Source organism: Perognathus longimembris, chromosome 14 (assembly GCF_023159225.1).
Source record: "Perognathus longimembris pacificus isolate PPM17 chromosome 14, ASM2315922v1, whole genome shotgun sequence".
NCBI classification, from domain to species: Eukaryota; Metazoa; Chordata; class Mammalia; order Rodentia; family Heteromyidae; genus Perognathus; species Perognathus longimembris.
This window is the reverse complement of record NC_063174.1, coordinates 23,015,035-23,030,074: the sequence shown is the minus strand read 5'-3', so window position 1 is coordinate 23,030,074 and position 15,040 is coordinate 23,015,035. Positions and strand designations below refer to the sequence as shown.

The 15,040-nt window shown below is 37.4% G+C and overlaps 1 protein-coding gene and 1 pseudogene across 1 annotated transcript in view; one reads left to right on the top strand and one right to left on the bottom strand.

The window, feature by feature from the left end:
• Positions 1–15,040, bottom strand: part of Gpr137c (G protein-coupled receptor 137C) — a 53,710-nt gene that overhangs the window by 9,524 nt on the left and 29,146 nt on the right. The gene's annotated exons all lie outside the window — the stretch shown is intronic.
• On the top strand, positions 12,917–13,654 carry LOC125363109 (annotated as a pseudogene).

The window sequence follows — 15,040 nt, the reverse complement described above, 5'->3', positions numbered from 1 at the left end:
CTCAAAGCTAGCACTCTACCACTTGAGCCACAGTGCCACTTTTGGCCTTTTCTGTGTTTATGGTACCAAGGAATTGAACCCAAGGCTTAGTGCATGCTAGGCAAACACTCTACCACTAGGCCAAATTCCTGGCCCTTGTATTTATCTTTTATTTTTGTGCAGATTAGACTTTGAGCCTGTGATTGTAAGGGATTCCGTACAATAGTTTGTTGGTCTATTCAAAGAAACATTTTTTTTTTTTTGGCTTTTCTGTTTCATTAATTTCCAGTGTATCTTTTCTAGCTTAGTCCTACTTAGTTTTTTTTTTCTTGGTACATAGTTTCACTTATGTCAACAATATTATTAAAATTTCTTATTTTCTAATGTTGTATTTAAAGCTACACTTTTCCTTCAAATATTATTTACCTGCACACACAAATTGTTCCTTTCTCTTGCTTTATTAGAACATGTGTTCAATTAGTGTCCAGTGTGAAAACATTTTAAAATCTCACTTCTATTTTTTTTCTTTCATCTATGGGTGACTTAAAATAATCTTTGCATCTATCTATCTACTTTATGTAAACATATTATCTATCTATGGGTTAAATAATCTATGCAACTATCTATCTATCTATCTATTCTATGTAAACATATTACTATCAGTATCTAATTACATTGGGGCCAAAGAGTTTTTTCTGATTCCAACCCTTTTGAATATGTTGAGATTTGCTTTAAAGTCAATTGTATGATTTTATTTTTTTTATTTTTTGTTTGTATGATTTATTCTGATGGCCAATTCTATGCTATACTGAAAGGAATGTATATTCTCCAGTTATTGTGCATCAGTTAGCTCAAGGGCAAATGTTCAGATTTTCTGTGCCTATTTTACCTATTGCTGAAAATGGGGTATGAAAATCTCCAGTCATACTGAAAATCTCCAATCACATGTTTTACTCTACTTATTATTTTGGCTTTATGCCCACATTAAACATTATTTCTTCTTGATAAAATGTACCTTTTTATATTTGGTAAATAAAATGTACATTTTTATATGTAGTAATACTCTTTGTCTGGAAGTTCATTTTATTTGATAGCCTTCTGTGCCAAATGAATGCATAATATATGTTTCCATCTTAGTATTTTTATCTATCTAAATAGGGTTTCATATTTAAGATATTCTGGAAGCCAGGATATAGAGGTATTTTACTTTTTATTTAGCATTTATATAATTAATGATATGTTTGATTTTAGATCTAAAATTTTACTATATGTTTCTGTTGTCCCTCTTTGTTTTGTTGTTGTTGGTGCTCAATGGAAGGCATTCTTAAAGCCAGGTCCAAGGACCATAAAGATCAAAACTGGGACTAGAGACTGGGGGTGTGGCTCAACTGGTAGAATGTCTGTCTGCCTAGTAAGCTCAAGGCCCAGAGTGCAACTCCTAGTAAGGTCAAAACAAACAAACAAAACTATACAAGACGTACTAGGGCTTTGAGTTTTTAATCTTGGCTTCATCCTTTCTTGAGTGTATAATAGAATTTTCCAGACACAACAAGATGCATGATAATGTTTTCACTCTGTATGTATGTGTACATTTGTATGCTCCTGAATATCTTATGTAGTAGAATTAGGGCATAAGTATGTACATGTCTGGTTAATGTAGTTTGTTTTCTGTGAGTTTGTACCAGTTTTCTTCAGTTATACCTACTATACCCACTGAAACACTTTATCATTCAAAATTTTTATTTTGAAATGTTCAAGTTTATCCTACGCCTATATGGAAACCAAGAAATATGTATACTATGTTAATTTTTCTTGTAGTATTTAGAATTTTCTTCAAAAACTTAAAAATGATGTAAAACTCAATTTAGAATTTAGTATTTTACTCTCACAGGAAAAACTACATATTTTTCTTATTTAAGAATGTATATTGTCTTAGGAATGGGGAATCATTACTTAATGGGCACAATGTTTCAACAGGAGATGAGGAAATGCTCTGGAAATGGAGTGATGATGATTGTGCAACATGAAAACACTTAATGCTACTGAAACAGACATTAAAAATTGTTAAGATGGTAAATTTCATGTTATGTATATTTTAGCCCTATTAAAAGACCTTTCTCAACCCATAGCTCCTGTTCACTTCTAAGATGCTAAGAATGATGAACAAGTCAAGAGCTCTCTGATTCAATACAGTGAGGAATCTACCTCAAAGGCACTGTGTAAAGCTTAATAAGAAATAAAACTATAATGAAAACTACCTTTCAGTAGATTTTATAAATGTTAAGAATTTACCTTTATGTCTTCTGCAGCAGAACATTTGTGAATAGTATTAGGGTCCAAGTTAAGCTGCAGCATCATTTTGAGACCAATCATTCAGAGCTTAAAGCAAAAGGAATTGAAAATTTAAATGTAGGTGTGATGAATACTTAAAACATTAAGTGATGTTTTCATAACTTTTCATATTACAAATTAAAGAGCCATTGAAACATTTTATGAGTTACAAATGTAAGTTACTTTAGTGATTATATTGTTCACTACCATGTGCTCCTTATTAAAAATATAAAAGTCAAACTGAGTGTCTGTACCTCTCACTTGTAATCCTAGCTACTCAGGAGTCCAAAATCCAGAGAGTCAAGGGTTGAAGCCAGCCTGAGCAGAACAATCTGCTAGACTCCATCTCCAATTAACCAGCAAAAAACAAGGGTGGAGGTGTGGCTCAAATGGTAAGCACCAGACTATCAAGCAAGCCAAGAAAGCTTGAAGTCCTGATTTCAAACCCCAGTACTGTCACAAAAAAGTCCAATTTCAGAACACTCATGATGAAACAGTGAGAATATTTAATATTGACTCTAAAATACTTGTTAATTTAAAATTCTGTATGATGAGATGAGATGTGCCCCTAAAGCTTCTTCATACTGAAATGCAGTTGTTGTCTTGATGAATACCACTCATACAACTGAACTGGGAGTAGAAATAGCCTCCTTTTTCAAAAAATACTTCACTTTTGAAAGACAACTATGGCAGACAAACAATGGTTATTAAGATGTGGCAAGTGAGTACATTTTATTTTTCAAAAGTGAACAAAATATGCCTATCACTTACAAGAAAGCATCTGGTAATATTTATTGCTAATGATAAAATTTGAATTTTGCCCCTCCATCCTCCCCTCCTTCTCCTTTTCCCCTTTCTTTTGAGGCTATCTGGCTATATATAGGCCATGCTGTCCTAAAAAAAATCACAATCCTGTGGTATCAAGATGGTGGAGTAATGACAAGGATTAAGCTGAACTCACTCTGATCAAACAGAGGAACAGGGCCGCTAGCATAGAACTCCACTTCAAGACACCACACCAAACAAACTAGAAATAATCAGAGTCTGGCACCAACCAAGAAGATTCAAATTCAAGCATCTACAAGAGGAGAAACAAACACAGAGAAAACCAAGCAGGTGTCCAGCATGGCTATGCTGTAGCCATAGACCCCATCCTGATTTTTCTCTCTTTTCCTTTCCTTTTTCATCCTCCTTTTTTTTTCTTTTGCCAGTCATGTGGGCCTGAGCACTGTCCCTGGCTTCTTTTTGCCTAAAGCTATAGCACTACCACTTGAGCCACAGTGCCACTTCTGGCTTTTTCTGCTTATATGGACTGAGGAATCGAATCCAGGGCTTCATGTATACTAGGCAAGCATTCTACCCCTAAGCCACATTCCTAGAGCTCCTTTTTTTTTTTTTTTTTTCCCTTACTACTCTCCAGAAACTCAACCTCAATAGCAGACAGCAACAACAGTACCTGGGAGCCAGAAGCTCAGTCTCAGAACTGGAGAAGGCAGCCATAGTAGGGCAAACCAAGAACAGTGATTTTCAGAGACAAAGCAACTCCAGAGGTAACTACCAAAGTACAGAATGGACTCTGCAGATCCCCTAATGGCCAGATATACAAACAGGGACTCTAACCCCAGAAACAGTCTCAGCAGGACCTCAAACCCCTGGAGCAGTCTCTGTGAATCTTTCACACAGTAAGGGGAAGGGAGTGGGGGGTCATAACTCAGTGTGGTGGGGTGATCTCTTAGCATCAGGAGCCAGAACAGATGCAGCAGGGCTTGTAACTCCAGGAGCAGTTTCCATCCTCTAACCCAAGAGAAGACCTCGGCAGGACCTCAAATGCTAGTGAGCCTCTAAAAGCCCACACGTACATCCCCCCTGTGGGACCCTGCTGGTACTGTGCTGGGGTCTGCACCCAGCTAGCCTGCTTGTGAATTCTTGTTTGTTTATTTGTTTTGTTTTTGTTGCCAGTCCTGGGGCATGGACTCAGGGCCTGAGCACTGTCGCTGGCTTCTTTTTGCTCAAGGCTAGCACTCTACCTCTTGAGCCACAGCACCACTTCCGGCTTTTTTCTATATATGTGGTGCTGAGGAATCGAACCCAGGGCTTCATGTATACAAGACGAGCACTTTACCACTAGGCCACATTCCCAGCCCCTGCTTGTGAATTCTTGGTGTCCACCACCCACAGTGCTGGGAGTCTGCGCCCACTGAGGCCCCAAAGCCCATCATTGTATTTTTGAGCGGGGAGCCACCAGACACCTATAGAGCTAAGGTGGGACAAGGGTCTGCATCCAGCCAGACCCCAAAGGCCATGTGCTCCCCCAAGAGAAGCTCCTGCCCACAGTGTGGAGGGTTGTGACTAGACAGCCCCCAAGGCCTGCCAAGGCACCCCTGACCATAGTCCTGCGTTCTGCACCTAGCTGCCCCCCAAAAGCTTGTCTGTCCTTTTTTGCACTGGACACCCTCACCCACAGGGCCCAGGGTCTACACCCAGCTGGCCCCAGAGGCCCACCTGAACATCCTTGTGTGGGATGCTACGGACAGCTCACATCAACATGGTGGGCACAAAATCCTTCAGTGTGTCCCTGCATATGACACCTTCAGACACAGCACTGGAGACATAACTTAGCTGGACCCCAAAACACCTGTTCTGGCCCCTCTTGGGGACACCAGCTGCACAGTGACCACACCCCCTCCTCTCCAAAAAAAAACCCACAGTCCATTACCACTGAACCTAATACCTAATCTTTTTTTTTTTTTTTTTTTGGCCAGTCCTGGACCTTGGACTCAGGGCCTGAGCACTGTCCCTGGCTTCCTTTTGCTCAAGGCTAGCACTCTGCCACTTGAGCCACAGCGCCACTTCTGGCCGTTTTCTGTATATGTGGTGCTGGGGAATCAAACCCAGGGCCTCATGTATATGAGGCAAGCTCTCTTGCCACTAGGCCATATCCCCAGCCCCCTAATACCTAATCTTAACAGCCTCCACAAACCCTGTGGCCAGATGTGGAAATCACAGGAAAAGATGACAAAATTCATTAACAGTCAAGACAACTTTCTACTCTCACAAACCAACAACTCAAGGGAGGACTCTAGCGAGAACGAAGCAGCAGCAACAGAAAACCAAAGAACTGTTAAAACAATTATGAAAACTGGCAATGAAATACAAGGGGCACATCCTTAAACAAATAAAAAATAGCGAAGAAATGATGGAGGGAATGCAGGACATCCAAGATGACAGAAACTTTATACACCCCAGTGAAGGAAAGTAAAGATAAAATTAAGATTAATAAAGAGAGCTCATCAGGGATGAAATCAAGAGAAGAGAAGTAGATGAGGGAGATAGGAAGGGTGGGTGAATGTATTTGTATACTCAATGTACATATGTAAATATGGAATCAGAAAAACTGAGGGGATAGGTGGGGCTAGGAGACCTGGGAGAGAATTATGAAAGGGGTGATACTGGTCAAGATGCATTGTACTCATAAATCAACATGTTGAATTGAAACAGAAATTCTCTTTATTTTCCATTTGAAGCAATATGACTATGATGATCTTAACTGAAGTTTTCTTTATACTGATCATGACATGATGAACTTAAGTAAAGATTTTCCATTGATCATGATTAGGTTTGCTTAGCTGCTCAAAACTGCAAATTTAGGTAATTATTTATTAAAATATTTTTCATTTTCTTCCTCTTTTCATTGATTATTCTAATTATATGTAATTAGATCTTGAAGCATTGTTCATTTTTATTGTTATCTCTCTCCCATCCCTCAGATTGGATAGTTTCTACTGATTTATTTGTAAGTTCACTGACCTTTCTTTCCTCTTTAATCTGCTGAAGTGACTTATGTAATTATTATAGTTTTAAATGATAGAATCTCCATTTTAAATAGTTTCTATTTTTCTTGAGATTTCCCATGCTTTATCCAAGTGCATGTTTATAAGACATTTGTTTGATATATACAAAATCTAGGTCATTTGGGGTATGATTTTATCTCCACTGATTTTTTTTTGAGTTTGGCTTTTTAGCTCTTGAGTATATAAATTATATATATCATGAGTCTTCATACATATAGTAAAGTTGGGTTGGGTCCTTAAGATTGTAAGTGACCATATTTTTTCTCATTTTCATGAGGATATATTTATTGTATTGAGGTTTCATTGTGATATTTCCATACATATATAATGTACTTTGATCAAACTCACCATCTCTATTACTGTAAATGATAGATTTCAAAGACTGTGTATTCTGTTACATTCCTTTAACAAGTATTGACTTTTATTTATTTTAGCAACCAATAAACTTGTCTTGACTCATATCTCAAACTACCCACCATACATAGATAGCAGCTGTAATTTCAGTCAAATTCCTTTACTGTTAATTGTGCTGTCTGGTGACTTGTCTTGCACATGTTAAGTTCAGTACTGGACAAAAATTGGACAGAAATTATAATTGGAATATGGGCTTTCTTCTACCTGCTTATCTTCTTCCCAAGATTTCCTGTTTACTTTCTACTTGCAGCGGTTACTGGAATTTTATTTGTTGTCTAGAATTTATCATGTTTGTGGAAGGTTGACTCAGTAGAAGAAATGTCAGTCATCATCAGAAGCAGAGCTCTGATCATATTTTTTGAAGTCCCATGAATATGATTTCCATTTTGAAATTACAATGTCCAAATAAGCATTCTAAATAAGAAAGAAAAATATTCTCAGTAAATTAAAAACATGTTTTAATGCTAGGGATGGGTAATTTAAAAACAAGTCCCTTGCTGCTAAGAGACAATGAAATTAGAGCTGTGGTTCCTATGTTCCTACATTATAGAGTACAGAGCTTGTCCAAGGTGGACCTTCTGGCCACAGAAAAAGAAATCAATACTGAAAATGTTGCCTAGAACAGTAGAGTCCAGAAATACAAGGGAAAAAAATGACTTCAGCTCAGTAGTAGATAAAAGACATAGTCAAATGTACACAGAGGTTATTCAAATAGAACAAGACTGTGAGTAAGCATAGCAAAAGAAGAGGAAACAAAACTTGGAGTGTAACAACTGGAATAATTAAGGCAGAAAATGAAAGACAATCCACAGCTTTGATGATTAAAGTAAACCCTAGTTATCTCAAGAGAGAAATTATATCAAGTATTGGGAAAGTGACAATCATGGCTATTTACAGGGGATGATACAGGTTATACTTACCCATCATCCCAAAATTATAGTTAAGTTCAATTTCAAAGTGATAGAAAGAGACATTAACATTGTTTTCATCTTTCTTTAGTCTATGACCCGTTACCAAAGAGGACTGATTTAGTTCTTATAGCATCTCTCTCTCTCTCCTCTCTCTCCCTCCCTCTCTCTCCTCTCTCTCCTTCCCTCCGTCCCTTTCTCCTCCTCCTCCTTCTTCCTCCCTCTCCCTCTCCCTCTCCCTCTCCCTCTCCCTCTCCCTCTCTCTCTCTCTCTCTCTCTCTCTGTCCTAGGGCTTGAACTAAGGGCCTGAGCATGGTCCCTAGCTTCTTTTTGCTCAAGGCTACAGCGCTTTACCTCTTGAGAGACAGCACCACTACTGCCTTTTTCTATATAGGTGGTGCTAAGGATCAAACCCAGGGCTTCATGTATGCTAAGCAAGCACTTTACCACTAGGCCATATTCCCAGCTGCTGGTCTGTTTTCACAATTAGAAATAGAGTATGGATTGCTAGGATAGTCATAGCAGAAGATCACAATAGCTCAATAGCTATGCCTGTATGAACACATAAGATGATGCTAAGCGAAATAAACTCCAAGTTACAGAAATAAGTGGTATATCACTGTTGTAGTTATTTTCAACATGCCATGTGAAACTGTACCTTTTTTTTCTCTTGTAGTACCTTCCTGTGGTTTTACCCCTGCTATTACTGTAATTGATCTTAGTACTCCAGATACTGTATATATGTGTATTGGAACTAGGGAAGGGAAAGGGAATACCAAAATCAAGAGACAAAGGATAAAAAGACAAACCACTGCAATAGTTATACTTGGTGTAAACCAAATGTACAACTCATGGGGGGAGAGGGGAATGGTGAGGGGGGAGACGGGGAAAAATGAGGGAGGAGGTAACAAGTTAGATAAGAAATATACTTGTCTTACATATGTAACTGTAACCCCTCTGTACTTCACTTTGACAATAAAGAAGAAGAGGGAAAAAAAAAGAAAGAGTATGGGTAAATGTTGTTGTGTCTCTGAAAGATGCAGATGTTGTCTTCCATCTCAATACATTAAATAGAAAAGATCAGGGACTGAGTAAACAAGAAATTAGACTGTTCATATATTTTCAGATTTGTGTGTTTTTCCCATATCCACAAGAGATTGGCTCCAGGACCTTCATGGATATCAAATCTATATGCTCAAGTCCCTTACATAAAATGGTCTACTAGTTAAATACAACCGACACAATCCTTGGGGCTGGAATCTGGCCTAGTGGTAGAGTGCTCACCTCGTATACATGAAGCCCTGGGTTCGATTCCCCAGCACCACATATATAGATAAAAGCCAGAAGTGGCGCTGTGGCTCAGTGGTAGAGTGCTAGCTTTGAGCAAAGAGAAGCCAGGGACAGTGCTCAGGCCCTGAGTCCAAGCCCCAGGACTGGCAACAAAAGCAAAACAAATAAACAACCGACACAATCCTTCTGTATACTTCAAATCATGTCTCGATTATTTATAATACATAACACAATGTAAATAGTTATTATATTGTTTAGAGAATGATAAGAGAAAGTTCAGTAAGATGCAATTTTCCCCTAACTATGATCAATCTACACTTAATTGAATTGGCAGATGTGGACCTGGTAGATATGGAGAGGTGGGATGACTATGATTAAAACTGTTAGGAATTCTGGAAGGGGACACAAAATGCATTATTTGTAAATGGCAGGGCATGCTGGGAGACAAGGAGCTCTTGAATACCAGACAGTGATTCTTCCTATACCCTTACCCAGATATGAAATGTTCAGGTCCTGGCCAGAAAAATAAGCTTAAAGGCTTACCTTTTATTCTTAGTCAGTCTTTAGGTTGTATATAATATAAGGAATCCCAATGTGCCACCATAGATAATACGCATTTATCACTGGCTTGACACATTTTGTGCTTGTAAGTTGTTTTGTCCTTTAAACATGACATTATTTTCTTTTTTGGGTATTGTCATGTACCTTTGACTTTTCGCTTTTCTGGATAGGGTCTAGTAACTTTGCCCAAATTGGCCTCAAACTAAGATTCAACCATCTTTGCCTCCTTAGTAGCTGGTATTATAGGCATGTACTACCTCAGCCTCCTGAATACTTCCACATTCTTATATTCTTTTTAATGAAATATTAAAATAGCTCTGTGAGCATGCATCTTAATGTTAACAGCTATGATTCTGGTAAAAAAGAAAACAGATTTAAATGCACTACTGATATCATATAAAAGTAACCAGCAATACATATTTTTCAGTGCTAGGCATTAAATCTAGGGTCTTCTGCCAATGAGTTAAGCCCTAAATAACTGAATGGGAAGCCTGGCATCTGTGGCTTATGCCTGTAATCCTAGCTACTCAGGAGAGTGAGATCTGGGATCTCGGTCCGAAGTTAGCCTTGGCAAGGAAAGTCTGTGAGACTCTTATCTCCAATTAATCTCAGAAAAGAAAACTGGAAATGGTGCTATGGCTCAAGTGTTAGAGTGCTAGCCTTGAGCAAAAGAAACTCAGGCACAATGCTCAGACCCAGAGTTCAAGCCCCAGGACTGGAAAAAACAAACAAAACAAAACAACAGCAATAAAAAACTTTAATGGGATAAAAAGACTAACACTAAGAAATCATCATGCCAGTAAGTGCAAACTGAGCTACCCTATAAAAGAGGGTGTTGTTCACGAAGAATTAAAAAATGAACTTGATGTTTGTCTAAGTTAAGGAGATATACTTAAAATGATAACAATGGAAAAAAGTTAACAGACAGAATTGTCTTTATCATGCCAATATAAACATAAGAAAACTGAGATTATAGAAAAGATAGAGCAGTTTCCAGAAGAAACATACCCACAATTTAAAAGGCTATTTCAGTGCTTGCTTTGGCAGCCCATACTAAACCTGGACCCAGACAAAGAAGATCATCTCCTCTATACAAGGATATGAAAATTTGTGAAACATTCCATATTTTTAGAATTTTCCCTGCACTCCTAAAGCTTCCATTCTTAGGGGTGAGACAAAGATTCAAGGTCAAATAAGAAAAGAAAGCAATTTCATAAATTCAACATTTTCACCAAAGTTTACCAAGAAAAACTAGTCAAATATTACGTGAAATGTAATACCATCAGAGACTTCAACTCTTACCAAAATCAGAGGAATGGCATATAGAGTCATGTAAAATCAAACTACTCAAAAAGTGATTTTTATCCTTTCTTAAGGATCATTTTTCCTTCAGAGACTTTTAGCTAACATTTATAATCACGGGAGGCATTATATGAGGTACTTTATATGCATTTCCTTTAATCCTTCCAACAACCTTAGGAGATATATTACTCTTACCCTGATAGTAACCCAAGAGACCCAAGCTATTCTCATCTCCATTTCTAGGATCAGGAAAGTAAAGTTTACAGATGATATTTGTTGCTTAAGACTAGGATTTATATCCTTATCTCTCCAATCTCAGGTTTCCATCTTTTAATCCATTTGATACAGTTTCTCATTGAAGTCTTTTTTTTTTTTTTTTTTTTTTTGCCAGTCCTGGGCCTTGGACTCAGGGCCTGAGCACTGTCCCTGGCTTCTTCCCGCTCAAGGCTAGCACTCTGCCACCTGAGCCACAGCGCCGCTTCTGGCCATTTTCTGTATATGTGGTGCTGGGGAATCGAACCTAGGGCCTCGTGTATCCGAGGCAGGCACTCTTGCCACTAGGCTATATCCCCAGCCCCCTCATTGAAGTCTTTTTGAATTAGTTTCAAAAATTAATATATACATAGGAAGAAATGTGAATATAAATAAAAATACATACAACCCCAATTTTTTATTTATATTACTCTCATTGCAAAAGATGTTTGAAGCAGTTATAGAGTTATACATAAAATAAAAAATAAATTGTGTGTGTGTGTGTGTGTATGTAAGAAATTGGGATGAAACTTGAAGTAGAACAAGAACAAAAGTGAGTTTCGTTTTATGTTTTTGTCAATTGTGGGGCTTGAACTCAGTGTCTGGGTGCTGTCCCAGAGCCTGTAGCTTAAGGCTAGTGCGTTACCACTTTGAGTCACAGTGCCTCTTCTGGTTTTCTGGTAGTTAACTGAAGATAAAAGCCTCACAGACTTTCATGCCTGGGCTGGCTTTGAACCATGATCTTCAGATCTCAGCCTCTTGAATAATTGGGATTACAGGCATGAGCCACTGGCACCTAGCTGCATGTTATTTATATTTATATAAATATATTTATGTTTCATGTTATTCATATTTGCCTCTGAATAACACAGTAGCCAAAGAAAAGAAGCGTTTAATAAATGCTGGTTTTCTTTGTATTGAATCTAAAAAAAAAATGTTTTCTGGGACATTATGTAATTCATAGCTTCATAATATTTCACAATGATGGTTTAAAAATAACCCTTTCTTCTAATAAATTTCTTGCAAATATGGGCTAAAGTATGTTATCAAAGTGTAAGATGGAAAAGACAACTCTAAAGTGTGATGTCATCTTAGCATAAACTAAGTCATTTGGATTGAACAAAGCATAAAATACAAATTAGAAGGCAAAGTGAACAGACTGCACACCCTTCACATCCTATTTATGACAAGCTTGTGAATTTATCAGTTGGGAGTTTATTCTCTCTGACAAGAATCCAGAGTACAGAAATTCTACATTATTCAGTGGGCCAGATTCTCGTTCACGGGCAATCAAGCAGAGGATAGGACTGATAACTTACAGATGTCTGAGTTTCAGACTTTCTTCCAAAGTGAGCTGATATAAATAATATTTAATTCATACTGTTGTATAAACATGTGGTATTGGACACATGGCTGAAATCCAGACATGAATTTTGTTTTTTGTTAAATAAAGGACGTTGCTAAAACATCATAAGATTATGGAAAGTTGCCATGATTCTTGAGAAAATATATTGCTGTAAGTAACTACATTAACTTATAAAAAACGAATTGAGTATTTATATAAGTACAGTGATATGGAATGAAGTAACAACCTTAATATGTAAGTTAGAAAAATAAAAGCAACAACATAAACTATTCAAATTTGTGCTGGTCCTGGGACTTGAACTCAGGGCCTGGCTGTTAGCTCTAAGCTTCTTTTGCTCATAGCTAACACTCTATCATTGAGATACAGCTCCATTTCTGTTTTGTTTTTCTTTTATGGGGAGGAGGTAGTTTATTGGAAATGAGTCTTATCGAGTTTCCTGCCTGGGCTGGCTTTGTATCTTGATCATCAGATCTCAGCCTCCTGAGTAGCCAGGAGCCACCAGCACCTGGCTTTAATAACTAGTATTTTAAAAGCAAGTAAGAGTCCTCTTTGAAAAGGGAAAGTCAGGACAGCCCGCCTCCCTCCGGAGGGAAGGCGGGGCTGCTCTGCTCGGTCCACTGGGCTGCTCCAGAGGCTGCAAGCGCGATCATTAAGCCCTGATGACATCATGACCAGGTGGGCAAGAGTTAGTACCACCCATAATAAGAGGCCCTTGTCTGCAACATCATGGGAGGACATGAAGAAAGGATCCTTGAAGCCAGTAGGTTGTCCCTTAAGAATGCTGCACACCAGGCCAAGCATAAAAAGAACAAAAAGAAAAAGGAGTATTTAAATGAACATGTGAATGGGTTCATGGAATACCTAAGACAGAACTCCCAGATGGTTCACAATGAAGAGATAATAGCAACAAACAGCCAGGAAGTAAGAGAAGAAATTGCAGTTGCTTTAAAGAAAGACAATTGGCCGGAAGGAAGACGATTAAAAAGACAAGCACCAAAGAAAAATGCAATGGTATGCTTCCATTGCAGGAAACCTGGCCATGGAGTTGCAGATTGCTGAGCTGCCCTTGAAAAGCAAGATATGGGCACTGGAATATGCTATCGGTGTGGGTCCACGGAACATGAAATAACCAAGTGCAGAGCTAAAGTTGACCCAGCTCTGGGCGAGTTTCCATTTGCAAAATGTTTTGTTTGTGGAGATATGGGGCACCTGTCCAGATAATCCCAAAGGAGTCTATGCTGATAGTGGTGGTTGCAAACTCTGTGGCTCTGTGGAACATTTTAAGAAAGATTGACCTGAGGGTCAGAATCCAGAGGATGAGTGCAGACTATGAAGAAATGGCGGAGGTCCCTAAACCACAGAAACCTAAAACAAAAATACCAAAAGTTGTTAACTTTTAATAAAGATTAGTACTGTTATTAATTGCCACCTCATGGTTACTTCCCAACCCGGACCTGCTTTACAGTTAGATGATCCTGGGCACTCTTAAAAGCAAGTTTTTATTGTGGATATCACTGTCCTTTCAAGGAGTACTTCTACACTGTTTAGGAAACAAAAAGAAAATATCTGAAGAAATGTATAAGATGATTACATTGAATTCTCTGAAAGCTTTTCTTTTTTTTCTCTCTCTCTTTTTCTTTTGGAGACAAGAGTCTCACTATGTAGTCCAGGCTGGCCTGGAATTGTGCTTCTGCCTCAGCCGCCCAAGTGCTGGGATTACAGATGTGTAACACAACAACCAGCAACAAACATACGATGGAACAGAATTTAGGCATAACTAAGTGGTTATCTGCCTGATTGTAACAATCATAGTTTTTTTTTTTTAAGTGAAATTTTGCAAAAAAAGAACTAACCCTAAACAAAGTATATTGCTTTGTATTTCTTAATGGTTATATAATTTTGGTTATGTTATTTGCTAGATCCAACACTCAACTTATTATAAAAGAAATTTATTTATAAGTTGTCACAAAATTTTATTTTTCTTTACTGTCAAATAAAAGTATATTTTTATTTGCTTATTTTTCTGAACAAAAAGAAAAGGAAAAGTCATAATATTGGTCTAGTTGCCTATAATATAAATTAAAAACTAGGTGACAAAAAAGAGAACATGAAAGATATTTAAGTGCTTTGTAACTGAGAATGAAGTAGTTCTAGATATAATTACTACAACCTCTACTTCACTCTTATTTTCCTTAAAAGGCAAAAGAAAACTGTGAAGAAAAGAACAATGAAAAGGCTGGCAAAAGGCCTACCAATAAGACAAGATTTTGGCATGGGATGAAATGTTATTTGGTTTTAAGAATTTTTATAAGATGAGGAAATTCTTTACTAGAAGATAGAAAGCAGAGTAGAAAATTATTTTTACTCAACTTCAAATACAATTAAGTACCAATGGTCACAAAATCTTAAAATCATTTATTTTCATATTGTCAAGTTTTAACAATGAGAATGTTTTCTATTGTAAGATTAAGATGCTTAACTGCCTACAAAAATAAATCCAGCAAGTCTCATGGAACTAGTTGATCAATCAATAAATAATTGTGGAGAAAATGAAGGAGGAGGGTAATAGTGTTTAAAAAGAAATGTACTCATTATGTTACTTATGTAACTTTAACCTCTCTGTTCATCACTTTCACAATAAATTAGAAAAAGAAATACATAAATAAATAACTGGGAAAAACAAAACAAAAATTATCAAATAAATAACAATTTTTTTCAAGTTTTCTAAAAGTATATTCTATAAACCATGATGATGAAGAAAACACAGTATTTTTTACTGCCAGGCA